Raw genomic sequence first — 12,173 nt, forward strand, 5'->3', positions numbered from 1 at the left:
CCATGTGCACTAGAGAAGAAATGAATAAGCAGCTATTTTGGGATGAAAGATTGTAAATGTCAATTATGTCCAGTCGGTCTAATGTGTCATTTAAAGCTGTTATTTCCTTATTGGTTTTCTGTTTGAATGATCTGTCCATATCCGACAGTGGGGTATTTAGGTCTCCTACTACGATAGTGTTTTTGTCTGTTTCTCCCTTTAGTTCTGTTGGTAATTGTTTTATATATTTTGGGGCTCCCTAATTGGGAGCATAAATATTGATAAGTGTTATGTCTTCTTGCTGCATGATTTCTTTTATCATTATGAAATGTCTCTCAGTATCTTTCTTTATCTTTTTTATTTTGAAGTCTATTTCATCTGATATTAGCACCGCTACTCCTACTTTTCTCTGAATTCTTGAAATATCATTTCTCCCCCTTTCCTTTTAAGTCTATATTTGTCTTTGGAACTGAGATGTGTCTCTTGAAGATAGTAAATGGTTGGATTTTTTTTTTCTCCATTTTTTCTTTCTTTTTTAATCCAATTTGTAACTCTGCGCCCTTTTATTGGTGAGTTCAGTCCATTTACATTTAGGGCGATTATTGAAATGTGAGGTTTTCCTATAGTCATTTTATCTTTTGCTTTCTGGTAGCTCGGTGTTTCCATTGTTTCCTTGTCCTTGCATTTCTGTCTGTTATTTGAATTTAGTTAGGTTTTGTGACTTTTCCCTCTGGTCCTTAAAATATGGAATACGTCACGAATTTGTGTGTCATTCTTGCGCAGGGGCCATGTTAATCTCTATATCATTCCAATTTTAATATATGTGCTGCCAAAGTGAGAACTAATTTGTCATTTTGACATTATTTTAAACGTACCTTAAACATAATGGCAAGCAAAAAATGGCAGATACAAATGAATACATACAGTATTAATAATCCAGTTATACATAATTAAAACAGACAAAACTAATCTTTGATGTTAGAAAGTAGTATAGTAGCTAGTTTGGGGAAATGGGAGGGGGTAGAGATTAGAAGGAATATGAGAAAGGGCTTTCTTGACCAATAAGTATAATTAATCCTCAAGTGTACATTACTAAATGAATATACTTTAATAAAATCTTTTTAATGATAATAACTCATATAGTTGTACATGCTTCATTTGAAGACAGTACTTTATAATTAGTAAATTATTTCATGTAAATCTTATAATGGTTAGCATCTTTTATAGAAAATTTTCCATTCCTTTGAATTCCCTTTTGAACCAGTTCAAAATTGTTTCAATTATTCTAAGTTATAACATTTTACAACTAGATCAAGGAAGATACTCCTTATTAGTATTAACATTAATTTTTTTTCTTCTCTTTCTTACCTCTTTATTCATCCAGATAAACTTTGGAATTATTTTTTTCTGATTACAGAGATAATACTACAAAAATATTTTAAATAAAGCTTTAATACCATAAATTAAATTTGCCTCTTAAATTTTATATAAACGGAATTGATTATACAGTATGTACTCATTTGTGTCTGGCTTCTTTACTGAACATTATGTTGTGATATTTCTCCATATTGGTTTATATAGCAGGAGCCTGTTCCTTGTCATTTGCTGTATAGCACTCCACTGTATGACTAGACCCAATTTATTTATCTATTAGCTATTGAAGGACATATGGATTGGTTTCTCGAGTTTGATACTTTCACACTCATTTTCTTGCTGAGGAATACCTCTTCAAGCACTACACATATTTTCTTTTTTAAAACAAATTAAAATAAAGGGCATGGTTGCTAAATATTTAGAAATATGAGATTATTATCCTGAAACTTTAACAGGTTGAGCAGCCATTCACTGTTATATTCTCAAATATTAACTAGGACAGAAAAAGCCCAAATGAGACTCTCTCTACACATACTTAGCAGTGTCTATATCGATTTTCAATGCACAGTGCTATGTCTACCTAGTGACAAAGTCTTCTACCTCAGAGCAGTGTATCTCAAACTTTAATGTGCATAAAGGATCATTGGGAATCTTGTTCCAATGTAGCAGGTCTGGGCTGGGTCTGGGATTTTGCATTTCTAACAAGCTATCAAGTGATACTAAAGCTATTTGTCCATGAACCACACCATGAGTCACAAAGCCTTCAATGATAGTAAACTAGATTATTACAAACAAGAGTGTGAGCTCACATGTGTGAGAGAACTTGCTAACTTAGTGAAAATAAATGCACCATAATCTACAACATAGAGATTAAAATCTACCTAACTTTCAGCCAGACCTGCCCTACACACTAGATCAGAATGGCCTTAAAGCACAGAGTAAAAAAATACACCACTGTGCAAACACTTTCTGTTGATTTATCTACTTAATGGGACCACTTCTACTCCTCAGATCTTCACAGACAATTTTAATCAGATTTAGTCAGTGTCCCCTGGAAATTGAAATTTCTTTCTGATCTAATCATCTTTCTTATTATGGGAAAAGTATCTGTTGACACGAGACAGATAAGATCTTTTCTTAAAAAACTCCCAATGACATAAACACAATGTAAAGAACTAGTATCCTGCACTCTCTGAAGGAACTGAAATAAATGTCTGAGGTCATCTGTAAATAGCAATAAAAGATTACCCTAATAGTTACCATTGACTGAGCTTCCTGGAATAGAATTCTGGACAGTGAGTATTACTTCTAAGATAAAAGAGATATGTCCCTATAGACAGGAAATAAAGTGGTTATAGCAAATAAAGTAAATATTTTAATTAATTACTATATTTGTAGGTGCTAAGAAAATTTAAGACTTAAAAAAATCTTCTAATTTCTTCTTAATCGCACCTAAATGTTGAGTATGTGTTCATGTGCCTTAAGCACTAAGAAAAAAATACATTTACTATCAGTGCTTTAAATTTAAACTAATAAGGGAAAAATTGACCAGCTAATGGTGAATACTACATTTCATGTTTTTTAAATAATTTTTAATTTTTTAAATTACAGTTGATATACTTTATATTAGTTTCAGGTATACAACAGTGATTAGACATTTATTTAACTTGCGAAGTGATCTCCACAATAAATCTAGTACCCACCTGACACCATACATTGTTATACAATATTAACTATATTCTTTATGCTGTACTTTACATCCCCAGGACTATTTTGCAACTACTAATTTGTACTTTTTATTCCCTACCGCTATTTGTACTTTTTATTCCCTACCGCTATTTGTACTTTTTATTCCCTACCGATTTTTACCCATCCTCCCAACACCATTCCCATGTGGCAACCATCAAAATGTTCTCTGAATCTGTGAGTTTGTTTCTGTTTTGTTTGTTCAATTGTTTTGTTCTTTAGATCTCACATAAGTGAAACCCTATGGCATTGTCTTTCTCTGTCTGATGTACTCCACTCAACATGATAGCCTCTAGAAACATCTATCTTGTTACAGATGGTAAGATTTCATAATATTTTATGACTAAGTCATATTCCATTGTATATATGTACCTCCTCTTCTTTATCTATTCATCCACTGGTGCCTCCATTTCTTGGCTATTGTGAACAATGCTTTAATGAACATATGAATTCACATGTCCTTTCAAAGTAGTGTTTTGGTTCTTTGGATAAATACCCAGAGGTGGGATTACTGGGTCTTTCTTTGTCTCTTGTTATAGCCTTTGTTTTAAAGTTTATTTTGTCTAGTATAAGTATCGTTATCCCTGTTTTTTTGTTTCATTTCCATTTTCATGAAATATCTTCTTCTGTCTTTTCACTTTAAGCCCATGTATATCTTTCAATCTGAAGTGAGTCTCTTGTAGGCAGCATATGTAAGGGTTATGTTTCATGTTCTAAGTGAAGTACCAACCAAATTTAATTTGAGTAAAAATGACCTAACATCTCTAGACATTATAATGACACCAATTAATTAAATAAAATTGTATCATTGTGAAGATTGAGACCTAAAATTTTAAACTACTAATGTATTAGGAAAACTTGAAGAAAAGAACACAAGATAGCATAATAATATTAACAATAGTTTTCTAGCATGTAGTCTAATTTTGTTATATTACTGAGAAAGTTAAAAGAAAGTATTTATGCCAAAATAGTAAATAAGTAATACATGATATACATATATATGAATATTTAAGAAGTGATGCTTAAGAGAAGAACATGATTACATTTATGAAGATTTAAGTCTTAAAAGTTAGGGCTTTGAGAGAGACCCCCAAGAGGAGTGAATTGTAGAAGCCTCTATTAACTAAAGGAAGAATAATATTAGAAATGTGTTTTTGTTTCCCTAAGGTTAATAAATAGCTCCTAAATAATATATTGCTTGCCAGCAAGACTATAGTTTAAAGAGGGAGAAATATTTCAAAGCATGTATGTGGAACTTCTGATAAGAAGCAATGTTCACCAAACTATTCTTCCAGTTATTGTTGCTACATAACAAACCACCTTAACACTTAGTGTCACAAAATAGCCACTTATTTTCCTCATCAATTCTTCATCACAGTACAGATAACTTCTCTCTATTCCACAATTTCTGAGAACTCAGCTGGGAAAACTCAAAAGCTGAACTCTGGAATCATCTTAGGCATGTCTGGCAGTTGATGCTAACTGTCAACTCAGCATGGACCTCTCAGCTATCACTCGGAGCTGGGACACCTACATGTCCCCTCTCCACGTGACTTAGGCTTCCTCACAGCATAGTCACCTCAGAGGAGTCAAACTTCTCAAAGGATTTCTCAAACTTCCAAGGCCAGTGTTTCAGTTGACAAGGAAGCTGCCTCACCTTTCCTGACTTAGTCTCAGAGTTCACAAGACCTCACTTCCACTGCATTTCAATAGTTATGGACAACTCAGAAGCCCACCAGTACTCGAGAGGCAATACTATTACAGCTGTCTTGGAAATTACAATCTGCCATAGAACTAACAATTTTTTTAGATGTTTTTCTTTTCATTAGCATTATGCCTCTGTATTTTAATTGGGTGAACAATATTTTATATATAAGATGTGAGGTTCACATCCTTTCCATTAAAACGATGCAAAAATTGCACCACTGACTTCTGAAATTTAGTGTTAGAGGGAAGATACTTTAGGCCAGCCTGATATTTATTCCTCATTAAATAACCTCCTCTTTATGTCTCATACTTATAGGATTCTTGTCATGTGGAAGATTTTGAATTCAAATGCCTGTAGGCCACAGAAAAGTGTTGTGTTATAAAAAAATTATCTGACTCAAGTTCAGCATTAGGGCTGGAAGCCACTAGCCCTAGGACACTGGAAGGTGCTGGCATAATACTTTCCCTAACTGCATTTTCTAGTTAGTATCAATTAGCAAGAAATGCATGTCCCTAAAAGTAGAAAGATTTTATGGACTTTTTCAGAGGAGACATGTGACTGTTCATGGCACACTTGGAGACTCCTAATTTAAAGGAAAACAAAATTGACACAGAAGACTTGAGAAAAATTGTCTCACCCTCCTTAGGAAAAGTAAGCGTTAGTCTTTCATTTCAAAAGCATACTCTATTATTTTGCTAGGGCTGCCATACCGAAGTACTACAAACTAGGTGCTTTGAACAATAAGAACATATTGCTTAAACAGTTCTGGAGGCTAGAAATCTCAAATCAAGGTGTTGATTCCATGGAGGGCTGTAAGAACTAATCTGTTCCATGCTTCTCTCCTAGCTTACTGGAAACTTTTGACATTCCTTAGCTTCTGCTTCATCACACCAATCTCTACGTTCATCTTCACATGGTATTCTCCCTGTAAGCATGCCTGTCTCCAAATTTCCCCTTTTTTTTAAGAACATGATTTATACTAAATTTGGGGCCCCCCCTATTGTGACATGAGCTTATCCTAATTTAACTGATTACTTCCAGAGTGACCACCCTATTGTGACATGAGCTTATCCTAATTTAACTGATTACTTCCAGGGTGACCATATTTCCAAGTAATCATATTCTGAAGTAGTAGGGGTTAGGATTTCAACATAATAATTTGTTTGGGGGACATAATTCAACCTGTAGCACATGTTTAATAGGTTTATTCTCTACATGGTTGCTTATAAGATAGATAAAATCTTGCAATGGTATTTTTTGTGGGACCTCTCTAATCTTGAATTTGTTGTTAATTTCCTTCACTATAATTTTAAAAGCTCACGATTGTTCTCATTTTCATGTGAACTACACATGCATATTTCATTTTCTAAGAAATTTTAAAATATCTGCTAATAGAGGGGAGCAGTGTTGCATATTAAACCCAAAAATGCACTATATAGTAGAAGGTGGGGCTCACATCTCAAAGAGTCTAGTGTATTTTACTTCTATAATTTAAAAGAAAGGCATCTTAGCTATTAATAAGAATTCCGAACAATTCAGGTTTAATCGCTGAGGTAAAACTTAAATTTTTTTTAGTTATACATCTTAACAAATCTGTCTCCCTCTCTCTTCCTCTCACTTCCTCTCTTTCTCACACATTTGTTGAGTCTCTTATATCCTGATCTGGGGATACTACAAGACTCCTTCCTAAAAACTTGGGCATATCACAGATGGTAGTCATTTATCAAATGAAAAAAATACACAGAAAATTCACTTATCATTTGTTTAGTTTCAACAGTTAAAGTATCAAAATACTCCATATTGATTCTTTGAGAACTAACATCTACTACAAATATAACCACAAAGCAAAAAAGAAAAGAAAAATGCAGATTTAAGAGTTATTGAGTTCAAGCTCTAATGTATACCCAAGTAGGTAATTGAATTATTATATTAATATGTGCTACAAAATGCTTGACTATTGTTTAGAGTTCCCCAAAAGTAATTGGCTAAGTATATTATAATAATTGGTAATTTAAAGCAAAGTTAAAAAGAAAATAAAAAAACATAAAAAATTTCCTTTTGCATTATTTTAAAGGCAGTAACATAATCATATTGTAGATTTTCATATAAATATGTCTTATTTATTTGAACTTCTAGTAGTGAAGGAACCATTGATTGCCACTTTTAGAAGTCCTAAATAAAATTATGTTTTATACCTGTATAGTTCTATAACAAGAAATTGGTAAAATGTTTTTCTATTTCTTCTTTGTCATTCTTCACCAGGAAAGTGGTTGAGCTTGTTTTTTACAGAAATAGTATAGAGGTCATTGTTTCTTCTAATTATCCAACTCTAAGTATGCTGGACCCTTTGTATGTGAAATACAACATTCATTTTTCTAAGAAGAGGGTAAGATGAAGTTTCTGATTTATTATATTGTCCATTTACTATCCATCGATAATTTGAATTTAAATCAAAATAGCACTGATGATATGAAATATGCTAAATGGATTGAGGTAATTTGTGTTTCCAGATTTCAGTTTGATCTTCGATACTGTGTTCTACTCAAAAATGAATCATTTTTTATTTGGAAAATTTACAATTTAGTGGGATCCAGTTTTGACATATTTTTAAAGGTAAATTCTGAATTGCTCATTTTTTTTTTACATTTGAATAATGATTCATTTAGCGACTCATTTTGTAAATGCATTGATTGCTTTTTCCTGATTTCCAGTCTTTATATGTACAATTTTACCTGAGGTGTACTTCTCCCATCTTTATATTAAATAATATTTTCTATCATTTCAAAGCCAGTTCAAACACCATTCCCTTTAATGAACAAAAGTTCCTAAACTGGAATTAATGACTCACTATGAGATATATTAATGACTCATTATGATATATTATATATCATTTATATAATATATGTATATGTATTATATGTATAATATATATAAAGCACTCACTATTCTACGCTGGACTTTCATGAAAGTGAAATTTTTGGTGTTGTTTTATTATTTGTTTTATTGTTTTTTATGTTTAGTCCCTGTATTAAAACCTAACACTTTTTCTTCAAGTTATAGTGGCAGACTTCCTAAGACAAGCAATCGGCTAGAGAAGTTCTACAGGAGACCAGATAGCTGTCTCTTATGAGAGTTTCTGGGAAAGGCAGGGAATGATCATTTTCTTCGAATCCCATCCCTCACAGACTCAGAGATGTAATTTTCCCAGCTAACCAAAAACAAGAATCAATATGATAGCATTGATTTACATACGAAATATACCTTTTATTCTATCCAATATATGGACAGCCAAATTATAATTTGAAGCTTGATAACCTGGGATATTTTAAGCTCATCATGCTAAAATGACCTAGTGAGTTAATCTTCACAAGGAAGACCATGATTCAAGCCTGGTGGATCAAGATTTTCAGTCTCCCAGGAAAGATTTAAATGGATGCTACCAATATTTCTCTCTGTCACTCTACTTTATATACTTCCTTTAATGAACAGGCCTGAATCTTGTCCCTTGGAATTTTTCTATTTTAACCCATTTGGTCATTAACTTTACTCTTAAAGATAATTTTATTCATTGTATATCCTGCTTTTTCAAGCTCTTGGCAGGGTTAAGTATAGTTGTGGACCATTTCCCAGGTGTCTCTGTGTACCTACTACTGGTATTTGAAAACTGTACTTGCTAAGATCTCTAGGAACCTTCTAATTAATGAATTTCCTTAGTTCTAAGATGGTCTATATACAACAGATATTATCCATTTAATATATTCTATGAGAACAAAAAAGACAAGGAAGGAAGGAAGGAAGGAAGGAAGGAAGGAAGGAAGGAAGGAAGGAAGGAAGGAAGGAAGGAAGGAAGGGAGTACCAGAAAAAATATGTACATATTAACTATACAACCCATGCAGAATTAGAAACATGAAAATGTGAACTCGTTTTAGAATGGGAGATATATGGGTCAATGAATAATCTCTAATCCTTAACTCTTTGATATCTCAGTATCATTTTGTAGACTAAATCTTATTTAGCATTCAGGATAACCATCTCTTCTAGTGTTTTATCTGTCTGGTGCCTACTCTTTTTCAATTCCTCTTCATGATCACTCTTTGAGTTCTCTTCTTCTCCCTTCTCCCTTAAACACTGGCCTCTCCCACATTTCTCGTCTCTCTTCTCTTCTAACATAATTTGTTCTCCTTAGGCAATATCATCCTTATCCAAAACTTTATCAACATATATGCTGATTACTTTCAAAATATATTCTTACCTCAGAACTCTTTCTAAGTTACAGGAACATATTTACAAATGACTACAGAAAATGTGTGTGGAGACTAACAGCATTCTCTAAAGAAGAACCTCTGTCTACCACAGGGGCTTCATTTAACCCAAAATTCTCTTGGGTCTCTGGCCCTGGAAATCTGATATTTTGTGGTACTCCCTTAAATAGTTGGCACCTAGGCTCTGACTGCTTACCCTCTGCCCCCAAAATGATTCACAAAGTTGCTCTCAGGTTTGCACAATATAAAGGAAGAGCCTCAGGAGGTCAAGGTCCCTCCACTGGAACCTATAGCCATATGTAATATTCAATCGCACCCCAACCTAAGCATGTCTCTGTAGGGGCGTGAGGAGAAAGAGCACCCATATACCTGCTTTTGCATATGAGGTTGAGCCTATTCCAGATGATGTTTTCTACCTGAGCTCACTGCTCTATATGTTCTATATTGGGCTATCTGTCCCTTAACACACTCACTGCTCTATATGTTCTATATTGGGCTATCTGTCCCTTAACACACATCAACTCCAGCAAAAATATGCTTCTCATTTTATTTTTCCTATCTCTGAATATACTACCATTTATTCAAGTTGGAAGCTCGGAAGTAATTTTTACACCTGTTTTCCCTCCCTTAACTTCTTTCGCTCCTTCACCTCTACCTTCTAAATGATAATTAAACACTGAAAATTCAATTTGTCAAAGATACTTAACATTCTTCCTCTTCTTTATGCTCCTGTTGTCTCTGCTTAGTTCAGACCCTCATTATCTCTCATTGTTTTACCATAAACAATCCTGGCTTCCTGTCTTAACCTCATCAAATCCACTCTTCATATTAATACCAGAATAATCTTACTAAGATTAAGTCTTATTATATTTTGCTGCTTAGAAACCCTCAATGATTCCCTATCATTAAAAAAAGAAAAAAGAAAAGAAAACTAACTACAGTCCTTTTACCAAGACTCGTGGAGTTATCTTTATATGGCATCTGTTCACAGGTCCCCCATGAGAACTCTGCATTCCAGCCTCATCAAGCTATCTAAAGCTTCCTAAACACATGATGTTTCAAATTTATATGTTCTTCCTTTTGCCAGAAATATCATTCTCTTTCCTATAGCCAAATCGTGCAGAAAATTTATCCTAATTCACTGTACTGAAGCCACTGGTGATGAAAACAGAACTAGGAGTTTGGCAAAGACACTACCCCCGATACACCTACCCTCCCGCCACCGCACACACACATCCACAAACGCACCACGAAACTGAGAAGTTCGTCAAAGAAAACAATTCTGGAAGAAATCTATTGAACCTCCGACCCAATTAATACCTGAAGCTGCCATTAGACTTTTTAGTTATGTGAGTCAATAAATTCCCTTTTTATGTTTGCGATATTTTTTATTAGATTTTTTTTTGTAATATGAGTTTTGATTGATATGAAAAGCCTTTACAGAAATAATTTGTGCGTGGGGTGTAGAAATAATAAAGTGTCCAAAGTTATATATGATAACAAAAACGGAGCAGAACTCATGAATCATGCATTACTCAATTACAATATAATATTACCACAAAAAATAAAAATAGCATAATTTTGAGGCTTATCATTGAGGGTGAATAAACTTCATATCTTTTTTGACTTCCACTAATGTTCTTTTTGAAATTTTTAACAGAAACAAATGATAAGATGTCCTCAGAGTATTTTAAAGATGTTAGCAGAGCTAATTAATGGCTCATCACTTGGTGCTGGCATTCTAAGCATGAAAATTCAGTTTATATTAAGTAGATAAGCAAAAAAGATAAATATCTTTAACTGTTGTTCTTCCCATTCAGGAAAATCCAATGGAATTCAATGATTGTTGTCCTCACTACATAAAGCACACGCTGAGAGAGTATTAATTTTTTCATCAAATCTCAAGATAGGAATTGTCTAAATTAATGTCTCCACTGGTTACTAGCCGGGTACCTTGTCCAATGCAAACATGCTTCCCTGATGATCAAAGACAAATGGGAGTGGTATCATTAGAAGAGAAGGACCAGAAGTAAGTCTGGCCATTGTTTTTTGCCTTGTTTTTCATTCCTCGCCATAAAACCACAACTTTTAACAGCCCCTCTGTTCATAGATTTTAGTTCTTATGAACAAACCAGGTCATTCACCAAAAGGAGAATTTTGTAGACTAGAGAAGGTGGATCCTGGGAGAGTGAAGCAACCTGATCAAGTGATGGCATGACATACTCTCTCTGAGGCATTCCAGCTTGTGAGAAATCTCATTAGGAGTGAAAATGTGCAGGCTTGCCTCACCTCAAGGGCTAAGCTATAAGAACCTATAGAATGCTAACTCACCTGATATTATCACCAGTAAAATTTTTGGTCTGCTAGCACCTGTTATTATGCTTTGACAGGCCTAGTAGGTTATTTTGGACCAAGAGATAAAGAATGAGCATCAGATGATATCCTGTTTTGCAAAGGGCAAATCCAGGGTATTTCACAATCCCTTGTATCTCTTCAACTGTTATTCTGTTCCTCAGTGATTCAGAAGCTCTGATAGAGGCATGATCTGTTAGGTGGTTCAATATATGAGACATGGAAAATCATGAGGAAAAGATGAAGAATATACAAAGGCAATTTGCCAAGATTTTTTCACTTAAGTCACCTTTGATAGCCAAACTATTTCACCCTGACCCATAATACTGGGAGCTCTAGTGATTCTGAATACCCAACCATGCATACACACCATGCCATTTCCACCTGTGGCCATACCTTTGCTTGCTCTGAGGCCTTAGCCATGAAATCTCTCTCCACCTCTTTTCATGTAGCTATCTTTAATTCGCCTTTAAGACTTGGCCAAGGTGTCACACCTGAACCTTTGAGTTGAGCAAAGTGTTTCCTCCATGATCCTATGAACCAGTAGGTGCCAAGCCTTAGTGTAAATAAGAATTGCCTGTTAAAGATGGACTTCACCTGCATCAGTGGTTAAAAATGCAGATAAAATTTGCATTTTAAACAAAGTCCTCAAATAATTTTTAAGCAGAGTATGAGACCTCTGATAAGGTCTTCTGCCAAAGACCCTCTGAAAAACATAGATGAGAATCTCTGTTTATCGCTCTTAACGATC

General features: G+C 34.1%; 1 non-coding gene across 1 annotated transcript; it reads right to left on the reverse strand.

Moving 5' to 3' along the window:
- Nucleotides 1-717: 717 nt before the first annotated feature.
- On the reverse strand, nt 718-821 carry LOC111740008. The gene has a single exon (XR_002780443.1). It is a non-coding gene; the product is annotated as a U6 spliceosomal RNA (small nuclear RNA).
- Nucleotides 822-12,173: the final 11,352 nt, after the last annotated feature.

The sequence above is a fragment of the Pteropus vampyrus genome, unplaced genomic scaffold, assembly GCF_000151845.1.
Source record: "Pteropus vampyrus isolate Shadow unplaced genomic scaffold, Pvam_2.0 Scaffold56, whole genome shotgun sequence".
NCBI classification, from domain to species: Eukaryota; Metazoa; Chordata; class Mammalia; order Chiroptera; family Pteropodidae; genus Pteropus; species Pteropus vampyrus.